Source organism: Petromyzon marinus, chromosome 11 (genome assembly GCF_048934315.1).
Source record: "Petromyzon marinus isolate PM22_M1 ecotype Great Lakes invasive population chromosome 11, UKy_Petmar_22M1.pri1.0, whole genome shotgun sequence".
Taxonomy (NCBI): domain Eukaryota; kingdom Metazoa; phylum Chordata; class Hyperoartia; order Petromyzontiformes; family Petromyzontidae; genus Petromyzon; species Petromyzon marinus.
The window spans coordinates 3,510,539-3,528,929 of NC_133677.1; the positions used below are offsets into that span (position 1 = coordinate 3,510,539).

The 18,391-nt window shown below is 43.8% G+C and overlaps 1 long non-coding RNA gene across 1 annotated transcript in view; it reads right to left on the minus strand.

Moving 5' to 3' along the window:
• Positions 1-12,863, minus strand: part of LOC142924272 (uncharacterized) — a 31,743-nt gene extending 18,880 nt beyond the window's left edge. The window contains exons 1-2 of the long non-coding RNA XR_012941455.1: positions 10,236-12,863; positions 9,869-9,928 (exon numbers count right to left, since the gene is read on the minus strand). This is a non-coding gene — a long non-coding RNA (uncharacterized LOC142924272). The remainder of the gene's footprint in view (positions 1-9,868; positions 9,929-10,235) is intronic.
• Between the last annotated feature and the right edge of the window lie 5,528 nt (positions 12,864-18,391).

Here is an 18,391-nt window from a genome sequence, read left to right on the forward strand (position 1 = left end):
TTCTCACAATATTTTGTCACGCACTTCTGCGGGGCATCTTCAGGAGTTGAATTGGCCACCTTTCGAATATGCCCCGCAGTAGTGTTACGGTAGAGTGTGTGGCAAGAGCTTGAGAGAAGAAATGCCCAGACACGCAGCCCAACCTGAAAATCCGCACTTGTATTGAATTATTGGTGGGGTTTTTTTTTATACCCATGATTTGAACAGGGTTGCATGCTGCATAATGCTGTATGTAACGTTGACATGTCAATTGTATATATTTGGTGCCCACACCTCCGATTAGCACGGTTGGCTACGTACTGTGCTAAAGGAGTACATACACACATACATTGTACATAATACAATTCTCAACTGTGCGATTTGATGGATGCTTTGCATTTCATTTTAATCGAGGAAATGATGCGTCATTACAATGCCAGAGATCATTATAGGACCCGTGTGCGCCCAAAGGCTCACGTGCTTGGCAATAGGCAGCAGTATTACCGTGTCACCGAACCTCTGAGTGATATTGAGGAGGGGATTAAATTTAGAATGTGCAACGCGAAAGGCCTTGGTCTCTCTTTTGAACCCACACATAAAATGTAAATATTGGCTTTTTAACCAAAGCAACATCAAACAGTCAAATCGAGGTTGCGGCTTATGAATTTTGGCCGTGATTTGTATTCACATTAGGCAGCTTTGTCCCAATGGAAATTCAGTTTCTGTGTACGCCCTCCATAAAAGATGACAAATTGAAGTTTTGATAAAAAAAAAGATGAAGATAAACAAAAAAAAGCAATGGAATAAACTGCGACTATGAATTATGCCAAGTTGACCCCACTTCATGGGTAGCATCTGTTAAGGACTTTCATTCACGGAGTGCTGTTTGCTTTCTGGATTGTTGTTTTTGTGCCAAATGTGTATTTTCCATCGTCCATATTTATGCGGAGGTCACTAAGCCTCGGATCCCACGCGACGGACGCGTCAAGTGAATATTATCTGTCCCACTCAAACAAAAATTAAGCAATTATGATGTCCGTTATTTACCCAGGAAAGCCCCACCTGACTTGGGGGCTTATCTTCACGAGGAGTCCTTCAACATTGGAATGTTTGTCGCTCGCCGTTTTTATTCGTGTTTCGCTTCATGTTGCAGGCAACCGGATTGCTTGGAGAAACCCCGCCATACGTACGAGGGCAAAACACTTACAACTCCATACCGATAGATTCAAGAATCCACTCCTGGATTTCCTTTTATTATTAATTTATATTCATGTGCTGCGTGTGTATGTTAACATTTTATGGTAAATGTTCATGCATTTAATCACCGGCACCGGAAAATAACCTCCGTTTGGTGCCTGCAGTCGAACTATTTATGGTTTCATGTCTGCACAATAGAATGGATTTCTCCGAATTGTTGTTGTTTGCATCTGTTTACTCAGGTTCCCGCAGTGTGCAGTGCCCCTCCTCGCCCCCCCCCCCCCCACTCCCACCCACCAGCCCGTGTGCCCACGATGCACGCTTTCCTTAAACATGAATTGCTTGCATTTCCTGGCTATTTCGGGAGACCACCTACTGAGATTGCGGGGAGCAGGAAGGTCACCGACCGGAGCTGTTTATATCAATTTTCATTTACATGGCATTTGGGGGAAGCTGTTAATGCTGCCATTCCGCAGATAAGAATGACTCTGTGTGCTGCGAGAAGGCACGAGTCTGTGCGAGTATACGTTGCGAGTACACGTTGCGCGTACACGTTGCGAGTACATGTTGCGAGTATACGTTGCGCGTATACGTTGCGCGCACGTTGTTATGTTTCGAACCGTAATCATTTGCGGCATCTTAAATTGTGCGTAATCGCCACTTATGTGCGTGCCACGCAATATTTACGACACAGCGGCCTTTGTTTACTCCGGAAGGCCCTCACCGAGGCGCCTCCGACGCTTGTTTTCTGGAGGCTCCCGCGACGCTGGGATGTTTGATCGACGCTATTAATGAGCGGCTTCATGCCCAAGGAAAACCGGAGCCACCCGGAGGAAACCCTTCCCAAGCACGTGATGATATAACCTTCGAAGCGCCGCAAAGATCAATTCGATCCACAGACAGGCCCAAGTCAGTTCGTTTAAAGTGCAAATGTCAAGTCAAATTTTACAGACGTGTGGCTCCTTAGTGGCACAAATATGCCACTCAAAAAGGGCCGGGTGTATGCCTGTGTCTTCATTTTAAATTGTGTTCGCCAACATGACTCATTCGATATCTATTTAATTTATTTCAACAGGAAGAGCCCAATAAGGTGTGATGCTCTATTTCGTTACCGTCTTTGCGACGGTACAGGCGATATTCTACACCTCGCATATATGTGATTTGTGTTGATCACATTTCCATGGGGAAGTCTCATTCATGTTCAAGTGTTTTATTTTCGCTCCAGCTTTTTGTATGTATGTACGTACGTATGTCGTGACATGTTTATTGCAGCATATTCATGGAACTTTGATATACAGGTCTCCCTTTCCAAGAGATAGAGATACATATTCTTAGCTCTTTCGGTAAAGTCACGTTGAAGGGAAACAAAAAAATAATAAAATATATAAAACAATAAAATTTCTCACGACGTTTCGACCATAACGCAAACAGTCAACGTGACTTTACCGAAAGAGCTAAGAATATGAATTACTGCAGTCACGAAAGCTTTAAATCAAAAGATAGCGATACCGTATATGCTGTCAACAGGTACGCAATGATGAACATTAATGAGAAATTGCTTACCAGGACAATCACAAACTAACTGCTTATATATTATAGTTTTCTTTTTTCTTTTAAGGAGGTGTTGCTGAGTTTTTATGTTGTTGCTATTTATCAAACGATTGACTTGCACTTTGAAGTTATTTTTGTTGTTGTTGTTATAAAAACGTCACGTTCAACTGCCCAATGATTTTTCTTTTGCGTCTCGCACTGACGTTGAATCTGGCACCGAGTGACAACGCAACAACAACAACAAAAGTGTCGAGGGCGATGACTCACAATATAATTTCTTTCAATTCTTCGTCGCGCAGATTTCTCAAACACGGTGATTGCCCGGCGACTAATAACCGCCAACAAAGGTCCAGTGCCCCGGTTTGCGGCAACTCTGAATGGATAAGAAATTGCCAAGTTCGATGCAAGCGTACCTAAAAATGGAACCAAAATCATCGCGAGGGATAAAAATAAAAATTCTTTGCAGTCGATCGTTCGAAACTCTTCACGCCGGAAAATGTATCTCGGATCACGCGTCACGGGAGCAGAACTGAAAATAATAATTTGGGCATGTCTGTGTGCCACTGTACTCGTCGTGTGCGTTGGTCTGCCGATAATGACAATATATTTCTGAAATGGCTCATCAACCCTTGCCACATTTCCAAGAATGGCCAGGGAACATTTATTGATTGTGATCGATAATTTTGTTTTTGTTCAGCCGCAAACGATCAAAGGTGGAGATCACAATGGTTCAAAAAGCTTTCGTGCATCTATGCCTGTTTGCAGCGTATCTGACTATCTCTTTCATCAATGGGGCCATATTTTACAGTTGGGGTGACCGGATCACCCCGTACACGATTGATTTGCGAGGTCAAAGAGTTAAAGGTGAAAGTTTATTTTCCCTCTTATATGATGTTGTGCTTACAGGGGCCATGTTGGCCAAAAATTGTGTTTTAATATTTTGTCATTTTGTTAATATTTTGTAATTTTGAAAATAATCGTTACCATCATCATTAGTCACGTCTTGTTGCATCCATTCATTGATTAAACCAGATAACGCTCATGAAACGTGCATCAGATTGCTCGTGTGGGAATTTATCATGTACAGTTCGTGCTAAATAGATGTAAATTGTATGCTCATGGCCAAAAAAACCCTATATGAATGAAACTAAAACTAGGAATACCAACGATAGAGGAAAGAAGAGACGAAGAAAATACTTGATTCTTGAATGAAAGTGAAACCCCATATCATGACAAATCAAATAATCGGGGCGGTGAATCATTACATTCTAATCATCCTAATCATCATCACTACCATCATTACCAGCATCACCAGCATCATCAACACCGTTATCATAACGTTCATCAACAACGCCAGCACTATCATCATTGCCATCAAATTTTTGTGAGAATGTTATTGTTTTAAATTTTTATTATTTTATTGTTTCCCTTCTACGTGACTTTACCGAAAGAACCAAGAATATTGTGGGAATTTTATTGTTTTATATTTGTATTATTTTATTGTTTCCCTTCTACGTGACTTTACCGAAAGAACCAAGAATAAGAATATCATTGCTTTGGAAGCAAACACACTGGGCCTAGACAAGGCACCACCTGCAGCCAAACAGTAAACTGCACTCCAATGATAACATTTTACTCTAATAATCACAATAACTGCCCCAAAAAAATGTAACAAACCCCCCCCCCACTTCCCCCTTATAAAAAAAGCCGGATTATTTAACCTTTTAAAAAAGAAAACATGTTTTAACAATTGATATTAACGACGATGGTGATGAAAATATAAAAAAACAAACGAAAGAATCTTATCACCCCAGATGGGGCATGTTGATCGCCGGCCCCTATGTGAGGGCGTCTCGCTGCGGTTGCTCTGCAGTGTCCGCGCGCACCCGGCGTGCATCCTGCACCCAGCCTATCGCGCTGGCCATCTCCGCCCGTGCCGCCAGCCAGCGCCCCGACCGGCTAAACAACGAGCAACCGGTGCCTGCGGAGGAGCACTCAGCGCTGGCGTGTGACCCACCGGCTTAGAGGGAACGGCTCTGAGGTTGTGTGCACGCGCCGAAGCTCCCGGTGGACGCGTGTGTCACCACGTGCGTCGTTACCACGTGTGTAGTCGTCACGTGTGTCGTCACCGCGTGTGTCGTCACGTGTGCCGTCACCACGTGGATCACCACTCACCACGTGTGTCGTCACCACGTGTGTCGTCACCACGTTGGTCGTCACCACGTGTGTCGTTACCACGTGTGTCGTCGCGTGTGTCGTCATCACGTGTGTCATCACCACGTGTGTCGTCTCAACGTGTGTCGTCACCACACGATCCACTGCACCGGTCGTGCCGCTGCAGTTGGGATCGGCCGGGCTCGACGTTGCGTCTCCTTCGTGTCGGCAAGGATCGAGCGGTTGTCATTGCCCGCAGGCTGCAGGGTTGCGTGAGCCGAGGGGCTGGTAAAGAATGCAATGTTACTGTGAACAATGCAATGATACAAAATGCAATAATGCAATGCAATGTTAGACACAAGTTAAGCATAAAATGTTACTAATGAGGTTTTTTGCGGTTGTGCTGTATAGCTATTTTATGTGTAGCTGCGAAGCACCGCCTGCTGTTCGCATGATGCCTGACGTTTCGCTTCATGTTCTGGGAGCTTCTTCAGGTTTCTGGGAGCTTATGCTCGTTGTATGGCATGACGTCGTACCACCTATTCCACGTGTTGTGTGACACGTGGGCCGAAACATCGGACACCATGCCAAACAACACGCAATACAACCCAAAAAAACTAATCGGAGAGTTAAAAGAATATAATGAAATGAATCTTTTGCAATGGGGACCTGCCAGCAAATGACATTGCATTTCAAAACAAGTTTGCGCAGCTTTTGAAGACTGAAGGAAATGCGTGATCATGGCTATTGTGTTGTGCCCATATTTCTAAAATTGGTAGTCATTATCTAAGTAATGTATAAAATAATGGAAATGAACTAACGACAGGAAATGATTGAAGAATTTCGCGAAAGAAGGCCGAGAAGGTTGCCCCAAGAAAAATACTGAGCAAAACAAAAGCCACGTGCACGCAAGGTTTGCTTAACAAGATAAAATATTTCATGCAGGACACAAATGTCTGCTCGTGCGCAGGAGAGAGACGGATTGCAGGCAGCAGCGCTGAGCCTCAAGGGACTGTGACGGCGTGGGGGAGATTTTAATTCAACAGTGGATAGACAATGACTTATGATAATGATGATGGGACACAGATGGAAACAGCAGAATATATCCGATGATTGAAGGTGGACTGGAATCAAATGACGAAATATTGAGATGAACAATAAGACGGACGGAATGCTTTTGTCAATTGAAGTTGATCATGAAACGGAAGACTAATGCAACACACCAATGTGGCTGAAGAGGTTAGTTTTAAATTGGTGCACATTTGCCTGCTATGACAATACGGATCAGAAACATCAACACTGACAAGGGATGATGTTCAGTGGACAAGACTGATTATTATACTTTAATGGCATCCAAAGGAGGGAATGTGCCGGAAAGGGCAAGGGCAGTGTAGATGAAGTGATGAGATGGTGAGCTCAAGGGCAAGTGTGAGACATGTGGTGGGTATTGCAGGACTCTAAGGGATGGTGATGGCAGAGGGAGGCTTTCAACCAGCAGTGGATAGACAATGGCTGACGATTACTATTTGTCACATTATGAGAACCTTACATTTGTCCGTAATTGAGTGAATGTGACGAACTGTGCTCTTGGTTTGCCTTTGAAATTAAATGATATATTGTGTTTCTTGTTGCACAGTATTTACCCATGTGTGTGTTCATTTAGTAGGTGGTCAGTTCTTGATAGGATAACCACTTCCTGAATAAAAACAGAGTCACGTTGACCGTCGTGGGAAGCGGAAGGTCCAGTGACCTCATCATTTAATGTCGCGGTGCATTCGCTTCCATGCACTATGCGGTGTCTGTGGTCATTAAAACTAACGAATGCAACCGATCTTTAGATACAACGTGAGCGCAGTGCACGAACGGAGCTTTCTGGGTGATGCAACGTCACAATGAGAGAAAATAAATCACAGGAAAGGCAACATCCGTCGTGAGTTTTTTCATTTGAAAAAAAAATGCTGCTGGTTAACATTTAGGCCACGCATCAGAGTGCCATGTTGCAATTGAGAGACGTCACACATTGACCGTAAAGAAGAGGACACGTCGGCTGGATGGGGATGATGGCCGGTGGTCGAGACTAATGACGGAGTGACAGCCAAAGGACGGATTGTGCCCTAGAGGACGTCCACCGCGGAGATGGATGTGACTCGCGTGCGGTAGCTGGATGGCTTGTCGCATTGCGTGAATGTGATTGCAATGAGGCTCTCATCCAGCTGTTGATAGATCATGGCTGATGAGAACAGGAGTCTGGAGGGCCAATATATTAATAGACTAAAATATATACGTGTATGTAGACTGTATTTATTTTTTGTTATGTGGAGAAATGGAAGGTGGTTAATGACCTAACTAATTTCTTAGTGAGATAGGTCATTAACGTGTTCCTGTGAGTGTGCTCTCTCTCTCCAGCATTGCATGTTCCCAGTGTTGACGATGAATGCTGCTCACAGTAATCTATACTGACTAATCATGCTGGAATGATTATTAATTGCCCGGAATGTTTTTTTTATGATATACAAGCCCCACCGCAAGCCTTCTTACTCCATGTGGCATTGCACTGAGGCTTTGATGTGAAGTATGTACTTTTTTGCGGCAACAGCTTGAAATACAGACCATTATGAGGACGTTATTATTATTATTGCTTAAACTCACAACCGGATGCCCCCTAAAACATAATACCCTGTCCAAAGAATAAACTTGCTCCGTCTCACAGATGCATGTTTGTGTAGATATGTATAAGGGATGTAAATATACCACTCTAGGGGGTTATTAAGGGTAAAAAAAAAGAATACTTGTTTTTAACATATATATCATAATACAAACTTGCTTGGCTCCTAATTGGACCACTTACTGAAAGTCACGCAAATATGGCTTTTGTGGACCGCTATTTGCTGCGATTGGGCCCGATGTACAGGGGCTCTCCCAGAAGAAGCGCCGCGCCTACCGGCGTGCCGTTCGCGTGTGCATTTTACGCGGTCGCGTTGTTTGCGCCTCCGCTGGGCACCGGGCTCAGGAAACGGCAGTTTACAAACAAACGGGCAGAAAGGGGGCACTTAGGAGCCCCCGGCCGGACACGGGAGCGCGCCGGGGCTAGAGAAAGGCACCGCTCTGGGACAGAGACAATTAGGTCTCCTAAGCCGAGGGGCTCACGCAAGCTTCCAAATTTGGATCACGCCCGGAAAACAAGATTGAAAAAGCACGGAAATCTTTCTCTCTCTCTCACGCTCTCGCACACTCGTGCGAGCTATTTAAAATGTTTTTCTCCCCTTCCGAAACAACACTTGCGACGTGATGTGTTGTTGGACGCGGGAAATATTTTGTCGCGTGGAAAAGTTTGAAGTCGTTAACATTTTGTTTTTAAAGTAGAAGATTTCGTTCGTGGTGTGCTGAGAAAATGTTGTTTCTAATTCAAAGCAACTAAGCGCATGGTAAGGTTTCAAACATTCTTCCGAGAAAGTTTGTGAAACATTAAAGCTTTAAACGTCGGTATTTTCTTTCAGGAGAAATTCAAAGTTATCAGCAATAATTAGATCGAGCCCGTCGTATTGCTTTCCATGTCCTTAATGAAAGGATTATAAACATTGGAAAAAGGGAGAGAGAGCTATTTTCTGCATCCTCAAATGACGACACTGGTGGGAGGGACCTCTCTGCGGGTGGTTCTTTTATTATATTGAAACGAACGTGTACATACGTCGAACTTCTTTCGCACCGTACGTAGCCAACCGTGCTGATCGGAGGTGCGGGGCAAGGGCGCCTTCCGTTCTCACCGCTCTGTGAATCGCTCGCTGTCACAGGACCCGTGCATGGCGCGTGGGCACAGGTGGGGAGAGCCGCCAAACGAGACGTTACGGAGGTGACGAGATGAACGCCCGTCTATTCACGCGCTGGAAACCCAATTTTAATTCCACCGTCGTTCCTTCCAAATTGCCCGTCGAGGAGAATGTTACGGCAACGATCCCCACACGCTTTGCGTGCGCGGACTTCACACGCAAGCTGAAGTGAGCGTTAAGGCGTAAAATACAGTGCGCGTAAAAGCGTGCCCTGCCGGCTTTGTGCTCGTTGCATAGGGCCCTTTGCGTTTTTTTTTTGTTTTCGCTCACGTCAAAAATATATATTTTTTTACATAAATATCTAAATCTGTCGGTCAACGTCAAAGTTGGGAAACGTAAAAATAAGAGCAATAACGGAAACCGCCGACAGCCCTGGGTGTTGTTTTTCCTGGGCTTCGAGAATTCACGGTCGCTGTCGAGTCTGCAGGCGGTGCAACTGTAACCGAGGGTGCCTGGGCCGGAGGGGCCGAGGCATCGGACTGCAAAAATAAAAAGCGGCCCCAATTTCATCAATTGCATCCCAGGCCAACCACGCTACGCCAGCTGCCTGCGTGGATGTGTGCCGACCAGACCTGTTGCTTTACAGGCCAGTCCCCTCAGAGCATTTACATTAAGCTCTGTGAACTTTGGTCTAACACGTAGGATTTCGCGACCAATATTATTAATACAGGTTTTCTGGTTAGATCCCGTAAGTATAAATGTGTCGTAACCCTTCACCACCCGACACAGCCAGCAAGGTTTGTCATGTAAACAAAACGTGCCAGTTAGTTTACTTACTTCAGCCCACCGGTGTGTTGGAGAGTAAATCCACAACATTTACAATTTGAGTACGACGTTTCGCTGATAATTACATTCAGCATCATTGGGTGATTTTCCAGAATAGTGAAGCAATCCACCTACTTCCGGTCTTATTTTTGTGTGTGTGTGTTAGCACGTCAATTGTTGTAGAAAATCCCTGTTTATAATTTCAAGGGAAGCAATGCCGGACAAAGTGGCATTTCCACGTTTTCAAAAAGTTGCAATCAGCTGCATGGGTGCAGAGCAGGAATGCAGTCATTCGCGGTGACCTGATTTCGGTTCCCAATCACGGCGAACGTCAGTGGCGAGTGATATCTGAACTCAACTGTCCCCCCAAATCTCACTTTACCACTCGCACTTACCAGTGTGGGGAAGTATGGTCAAAAACCTCCACAACTTGAAAGGCATGGGGAAGTCTTCGTCTGGCAGTCAAATGACAAATGGCTGTAAATTACATGTTCTGGAGTATATACAGTAAATCAAAAATATAATCATTTGGCAGCCTCATACGGTAATCTTTTTTTTTACTTTTAAAAGTGTTTGCAGAAACAGGCTTACAACAATATCCCTCTCCCTGTCACGTCGAAAGAGGCCTGCGCAATCAAAATAGCAAACGCGGCATCACCGCGGTGAATGCGGTTGCTGCTGCCGTGAAGGTGACGCTCACGTGGACTGCGTAACCACAGAGGCCTCCCACCACAGAGGCCACCGCGGAGGCCGTCTACTTACAAGAGGGGATGGCAGATGGAGCCATCGGGGCGAGTGACACCACACTCCCGAGCCTCTTCCACTCTCCCCGCGTCGTGTCACGATTTCCTCGTGTCCCAGGCGAGCAATCTCGCACGTGGCGCGCCTGTCCGCGAGATCGCTAGCAGACGCGCGTGAGCTACAGATAACCCCCCTGTCACTGTGTTCGTGTAAGAGTGGACGATCGCCAATGGGAGCCGTGTCTCTTCGGCTCAATCACTCCCCGGCTCTCCATTGCTCTCTAATCTCTCGCTCGCTCGCTGTCTATTAATCACTCGGATGACACTTTAAGAAGACGCAGGCAGGAAGCGCCCAAGATGCACAGCCCGGGGCTGCTGCGTGGAGAGTGAAGCAATATGTTTTTGCCGTTTATAAATAGTTACAGAGATGCTTAGTCACCCAACCGCTCGATAAGAACATTACGATCACATTCCTAAATGTATGTGCTATGGGCGAGCACACAAACTTACAGTGTTACCTCGCAGTTTCTCTCAAGGGCTTTAACAATACTGTCAGTCATCCGTCTGACTCACAGTCATCTGTGTCCAACAAAATAATTGGTTTTGTTCAGAACACGTGTGAATGTGTGCACAGCCCTTTGTCAATCCACTGCTGGATGAACGCCTCCTCACCCCGTGTCTGCCACTGAGGGGTTGCGTGACCATACTTCATTGTGCTGGTGAGGAGGGGCTCATTACCGATTCAAAAATACTCACCGATGATGCTAGGCACGGCCAGCGATCGAACTCAGGTCATCGGGTTGACAGCAAACCACCACACCACCATTGCACTCCTAAAACACATATTGTACTTAAAGTAAAAAAAAACAACATTAAATAATGCAACGTAATGTATCTGCTTATGCACGTGTTTAAATAGTCATAAAAAGTTGACATTTTTATTAAATAATTATGTTTCATTTGTTGTCCTTCCTCCGCACATTCGATTATATTAGCACGGTTGGCAACGTATAACTCCAATGTGTCAGTCAATAATGTACTTCAATATTTTGGTTGGTTTCTTGATGGTGGAGCATTGTCAGGGTAGATTGTGGAGATCACGTGTGTCCCGCCCAGCCGCAGAGGGTTACAGAGCGTTGGCGATGAGAGGCGTAGTGGTGGTGGCACCGACTGGTTTGGCCCCACGGTGGCATCTTAATCTTGCAAAAATAATTAACGTAAATATATTTTGCGGACAGCTGTATTTATAAACACATGTAGATTTGAAGCAGGTCGTGTTGATTCAGCATAACTGGTGGTAGTCGCATGGGGGGGGGGGGAAGTTGGGCTCAGTGGATGGGGACAGTGGGCCACCGCGTGAACTAAAAAAAATCCGTTCCGCGCGATTGACCCCATGAGTGATGACCCTGCTGCGTTGCTGTGGCGATCCGTGCGGCGTCGCGTGAAGAGCGTGGCCTGTGACTGATGCTCCCGGCAAGGCAACAATGAACGTCAGTCCGGCGGCACAGGTGACACACACCTCGTGCGCAACGCGCAACAGAATGAGAATATAAATCATGGGGCCTCCTTTGCCAGTACGAAAAATATGATTATAGGTTTTCCCCCTTTTTTCTGGTAACAAAACAGGTGTTAAGATGTTAAAACACCAAACTGAAACCTTTTACAAGGCTCAAAAGAAAGCTGTCTCTGGTGCGGACCAATCAGTTTCAAAGACAATGCATATATTATCAGAGTATGTTTTTTGTTTGCATTCAGTCCACAAGCATTGTGGTTAATGCAGACATGATTCCTTGTAAAAGGTTTCAGTTTGGTGCTTTAACATCTTAACACTTGTTTTGTTGCCAGAAAAAAGGGGAAAAACCTATTATCAGAATGAGAATATGTATCCTGGAGGAATCCGATGAGCTATAAAGCTCCTTTTCATGGATGTCCAGAAGATTCGGGTCAGAACGTTACAACAACAAACAATACAAAAACAACACTATAGGAGTGCAAAGTATACCAAAGGTTAACAAATCAGTAAAAAAATATATAGAAATAAAACGAAACCTTTTTTTTTAAATCTTACCAGGTAAGGCCCACTGAGCTATAGAGCTCTTTTGCAGAAGCGATCTTGTCACAAACGATAGCTCAACAAAGTGGCTCATGATGAGTAAATCCACAGAAGCAAAACAATGGAGATGATACAGACACACGGTTGAGCGGTGGCGCGTGCCATCACAGCCCCACCGCGCTAAGAATCCGGCGATCTGAGTTGGATTCCCGGCGACGGCTCACATGAGCAGGCGAATGATGAACTGAACCGGTCCTGGAACTGGGCCACCCTCGCTCCCTCCGTCAAACCCGCACTGATCAGCGCGGTGAGGGACTGGCAATGCCCAGCGTGACGAAGAATGGTCAACAAAACCCCCCACTCCCCCATTATTGACGTGGCACAGCAAGGCCCTCAGCAGTACATCGTCGAATGGTTCTAAATGTTTTAATTTACGTGTTTAATACTTACAACATTTTTCGATTGAAAGCTTTCGTGACTGCAAGGATTCATCTTCTTTGGTTCTTTCGGTAAAGTCACGTAGAATGAGAATAAAATAATAATAAAATAAAATAATACAATAAAATTCTCACGAAACCAGATTAAAAAGACGCTACGAATCTTAGCAACGTTCATTATGATTTTATTCTCATTCTACGTGACTTTACCGAAAGAACCAAAGAAGATTTTGATTTAAAGCTTTCGTGACTGCAAGGATTCATCTTCTTTGGTTCTTTCAGTAAAGTCACGTAGAATGAGAATAAAATAATAAAATAACACAAATAAAATTCTCACGACGTTTCGGCCACAACGCATTGTGTGCTATTGTGTTATATGTGACTTTACCGAAAGAACCAAAGTAAACCAAAGAAGACTTAGAACATTGTTGGGGGAGGCAAGGGGGGGGGGGGAGCCATACTTCCCCACTCATGACTCAAGAACCACAATACGGAATCTGCTATTGCAAGCTGGAGAAGGATGAGTGGGGATCGGATGGAGTGGAGGGAACCCGCGCCAGGGACCTGCACTTCAAATCCGTTTATGTTGACATGAGAAATGTTTATGTAAAAACCAACAACAACAACAACAACAACGGGCCGCTTCTCTGACACGGTACGCGTGCAAACGGGCAGTCGGTAAGTGTGTCAAGGCCTCTGAATGGTGCACGGAGGCCGCAAAGAGGATTGGGTCAGGGCCAGAGAATTAAAATGATTTGAATTTCGATGTAAAGCTTTCGTGACTGCAGGGATTCATCTTCATGGTTCTTTCGGTAAAGTCACGTAGAATGGAAATACAATAATAAAAATAAAACATAATAAGATAAAATTCTCACGACGTTTCGGCCGCAACACAAGTAGCCTTCTTCAGGTGAAGGAACAGAACTGTCGGGACGACAGCGCTTCAATGAACACTGCTAGGCTTCGCAGCGTCTTTTAAGCTGGGTGGGAGGAGCAGAGCGCCTTGATGAAGGAGTTTACATATCAACAGGAGAATTTAGCATTGAAGTAGCTGTGTTAATGTGTTGGATTAGCAGGGTGTTAAAGTCAGAAATTAGCATGTAACTGGGAGATTAGCATGATGTTAGTGCGAGCGATTAGCATGTAACTGGTCACGGAAGTAGCTATGTTAAAGTCAGAGTTGACATATCAACAGAGGCATTTAGTATATTGACGCTAAAGAACTGCAACTACCCAACTATCATACAATACGCCGATGTGAAATAACTAAGTATAAACTACATCAATATAATAAATGTACTCAATATATTCTTCAAAAAGTTGAGCTATTAACATAAAGTAACTGGGTATACACTACACTATATAATGAATACCATATAGTAAACTGATAAAAAATTAAAATATAAACTACTTCAATGTTATCAATAAACTCAATATACTCTCCAGTAGCCGAGCTACTAACAATAAGTCGTTATACATTACAATTCTATGTCGAAAATAGTGGCGGTTTCTTTTTTTCTTTTCAACGTTAGCACCACGGAAAGCGACGAGCTTTGTTCAGACGGACGAGTCCATCTATGCTCGGAACGGAGGAGGGGGGAGAGAGAGAAACAGCCACGATGCGCTGCTCTGTCCTGTGTTGCGTTACAACTATGCTATAAATTAGACTACTATACATTACAATGTTATACCTTCCAATCTAAACTACACTGTTTAATATCGTATACACAGCCCAATGTAAGCTCTAACATTATGCATTATATTGATATGTCTCGAACTAAACTTTTTTCTACATTACACGACTATACACCGTAATATACACTGCCATAGACAAACCCCACCTTTGAATTATACAATGCGTTACTATACACTACCCTATACTTTAGACTATAAAATATTAGACTTGTAATATTACACGTATGTATTATTCTACCAACCCTACTGTATACCACACTGGTGCATATTCACTATACAATTACGATACTATATATTGCCTTATGAATTACGTTAAACATTACACTGTTATACTATTCATTATTATATAACATGCTATAAACCATACCATTGACCGTCGTGTGAAAGGTATTAAGAGGCAGTGCCAGCGAATGGACTGTGGTCTGAAAGTCACCGTAAAATACAATCAATCAAGAACCGATATGGATTATAACGTCTTTCCAATGGTTACTAGGCCAGAATCCATCTTCTCGGTTGAAATTGTCTCTGTGTTTGTATATGTGGATGGAATCATGAACGAATCTCTCATGGTAGCCGGATGGCTTGCAGAGGATCCTTCTTCATGGTTGGAGTGATGGCTTTGCGGATTGTGTAGTCGGGGTAACCATTAGCCTTGAGAGCTTGGTGTACGTGCTTGAGTTCACTTGAGTTCACTGGCAATATGTTCCTGGTCGGAAATGCATTGGGCTCTATGGTATAGAGGAACACATTGCCAGTGAACTCAAGTGAACTCAAGCACGTACACCAAGCTCTCAAGGCTAATGGTTACTCCGACTACACAATCCGCAAAGCCATCACTCCAACCATGAAGAAGGATCCTCTTGAGGAGCCATTCAAAACCATCACCTTACCCTACATTGCGGGGGTCACAAAAATATCTCAAAAATCCTGAATAAACACAAGATCCAGGTCTGATTCAACACAGTACATAAAGTCCGTGATCTGGTTCCGTCTGTAAAAGATGTGGTTCCAGACATACAGTACCCGGGCGTCTACAAACTAAGTTGCCTCTGTGGTAGCAGCTACATTGGAGAAACCAAACGACATATCTCGGACTGCATCCGTGAACATAAAGCAGACTTGAAACACGGTAGGACGAACACCTCAGCCGTGGCAGATCCCTGTTATAATTCAGTGGGCTCACATGACATTGACTTCACCAAGACGAAGGTTCTCTGCAAGCCATCCGGCTATCATGAGATATTCGTTCATGAGGCCATCCACATATACAAGCACAGAGACAATTTCAACCAAGAAGATGGATTCTGGCTTAGTAACCATTGGAAAGACGTTATAAACCATTTCGGTTCTTAATTGATTGTATTTTACGGTGACTTTCAGACCGCAGTCCATTCGCTGGCACTGCCTCTTAGTACCTTTCACCCGACGGTCAATGGTATGGTTTATAGCATGTTATATAATAATAAATAGTATAACAGTGTAATGTTTAACATAATTCATAAGGCAATATATAGTATCGTAATTGTATAGTGAATATACAGCAGTGTGGTATACAGTAGGGTTGGTAGAATAATACATACGTGTCATATTACAAGTCTAATATTTTATAGTCTAAAGTATAGGGTAGTGTATAGTAACGCATTGTATAATTCAAAGGTGGGTTTGTCTATGGCAGTGTACATTACGGTGTGTAGTCGTGTAATGTAGAAAAAAGTTTAGTTGGAGACATATCAATATAATGCATAATGTTAGAGCTTACATTGGGCTGTGTATACGATATTATACAATGTAGTTTAGATTGGAAGGTATAACATTGTAATGTATAGTAGTCTAATTTATAACATAGTTGTAACGCAACACAGGACAGAGCAGCGCATCGTGGCTGTTTCTCTCTCTCCCCCCTCCTCCGTTCCGAGCATAGATGGACTCGTCCGTCTGAACAAAGCTCGTTGCTTTCCGTGGTGCTGTTGAAAAGAAAAAAGAAACCGCCACTATTTTTGACATAGAATTGTAATGTATAACGACTTATTGTTAGTAGCTCGGCTACTGGAGAGTATATTGAGTGTATTGATAACATTGATGTAGTTTATATTTGTGTTTTTTTTTATCAGTTTACTATATGGTATTCATTATATAGTGTAGTGTATACCCAGTTACTTTATGTTAATAGCTCAACTTATTGAATAATATATTGAGTAAATTTATTATATTGATGTAGTTTATACTTAGTTCTTTCACATCGGCTTATTGTATGATAGTTCGGTAGTTGCAGTTCTTTAGCGTCAATATACTAAATGCCTCTGTTGATATGTCAACTCTGACTTTAACATAGCTACTTCCGTGACCAGTTACATGCTAATCCCTCACACTAACATCATGCTAATCTCCCAGTTACATGCTAATTTCTGACTTTAACACCCTGCTAATCCAACACATTAACACAGCTACTTCAATGCTAAATTCTTCTGTTGATATGTAAACTCCTTGTCAAGGCGCTCTGCTCCTCCCACCCAGCTTAAAAGACGCTGCCAAGCTTAGCAGTGTTCATTGAAGCGCTGTCGTCTCGACAGTTCTGTTCCTTCACCTGAAGAAGGCTACTTGTGTTGTGGCCGAACCGTCGTGAGAATTTTATTTTATTATGTTTTATTTTTATTATTTTATTTCCATTCTACGTGACTTTACCGAAAGAACCAAGAAGATAAAATGATTTGGTAGAGAAATTTAAACGTAAAAGACGGAGAAAACGAGGGTGGACTTTCGGGGGGGGGGGGGGGAGGATGGGAGGGGGGGTCTGTAGCGGTGGACAACCGTGAGAGAAGGAGAACGAGGATGGGGTGAGAGAACCTTCGAGAAAGGGGGGCTCGAGGGACGTTAAAAGGGGAGAGAGCAACTCGGGGAAGGGAGGCTTGGAGAGAAGTCGAAATTCGTGCATGAAGAGCCGAAGCTTGGCCCCTCAATAATAATGTTGATGTCCACAATAAAGGCTCTTGGTATAAAGCAAGAACGAGTGTCTGCGTTACTCCATATATGTGTGTGATTGTAGGCATGGTGCATGTGTTGTAATCATCAATGTTATAATTCTTTATCAAGGGTCCTTACACGTAGTGTGCTAGAGCACACATAATGGTGTCTGTGTGTGGTTAACGTGCCGTAATGATGTTCTGTTTATCTGACTTCGATTCCCAGCCATGGATAAGATCGGTAAGAGTGATATCCGAAGTAGTTCTCCTGGGCCTTCTATAAATCAGCTCACAAGCCTTCGATTAGTTTCCTGGCGTGGTCTGTAAACGGTAGAACTGGGGAGAGATATAGAAGTCCTACGTGGTGACAGCCTTAATAGGTGCTTGCTTATAGAACTTGTCCCAGCAATCTGTATGGTTATAATGGTCATCTTTACATGCACCTTTACATATACATTTGTGGAGGATTCTTCAAATGGGGACAGTTTTCCTCACAGCATTCAACGCAGACGTTCATCTTTGTATTTTATTTGTTTAACTATAAAAGTGGCCGTGTCGGTAAACGAAGCTTTACTTAGCGACACCAATCATTTATTCCGACGTAATTGTGCCAAATATCTTCGCAGGAGGCGGCACTAATTACATCACAACGTTGTCCTGGGACGTTTCGATCGCAACACTGCCTGTGTTGCGATCGAAACGTTCTAGTTTTGTTTGCTATTTTGTTATTTTCTTTTAACCCATCTACGTGACTTTACCGAAAGACCCCAAAGAACATGAATTCATGCAGTCACGAAAGCTTTAAGTCAAGTTCTCCTAAACGTTTTCTTCTTCTTCTCCTCCTCCTCCTTTGCACTCAGTCCTGAGTTGTAAAAAAAAAACAAAAAATGACATTCGCTAAATGACCAAGCGGGCCGTGCGGACGAGAACACAACCGTCCAACTTTTTTCACGTGAAGCGGCCACGTGAAGCGTTCTCTTCGCGAGGCCGATCATTCTGAGCCCGCCCGCGGCGGCGGCGGCGGAGAGCCAAT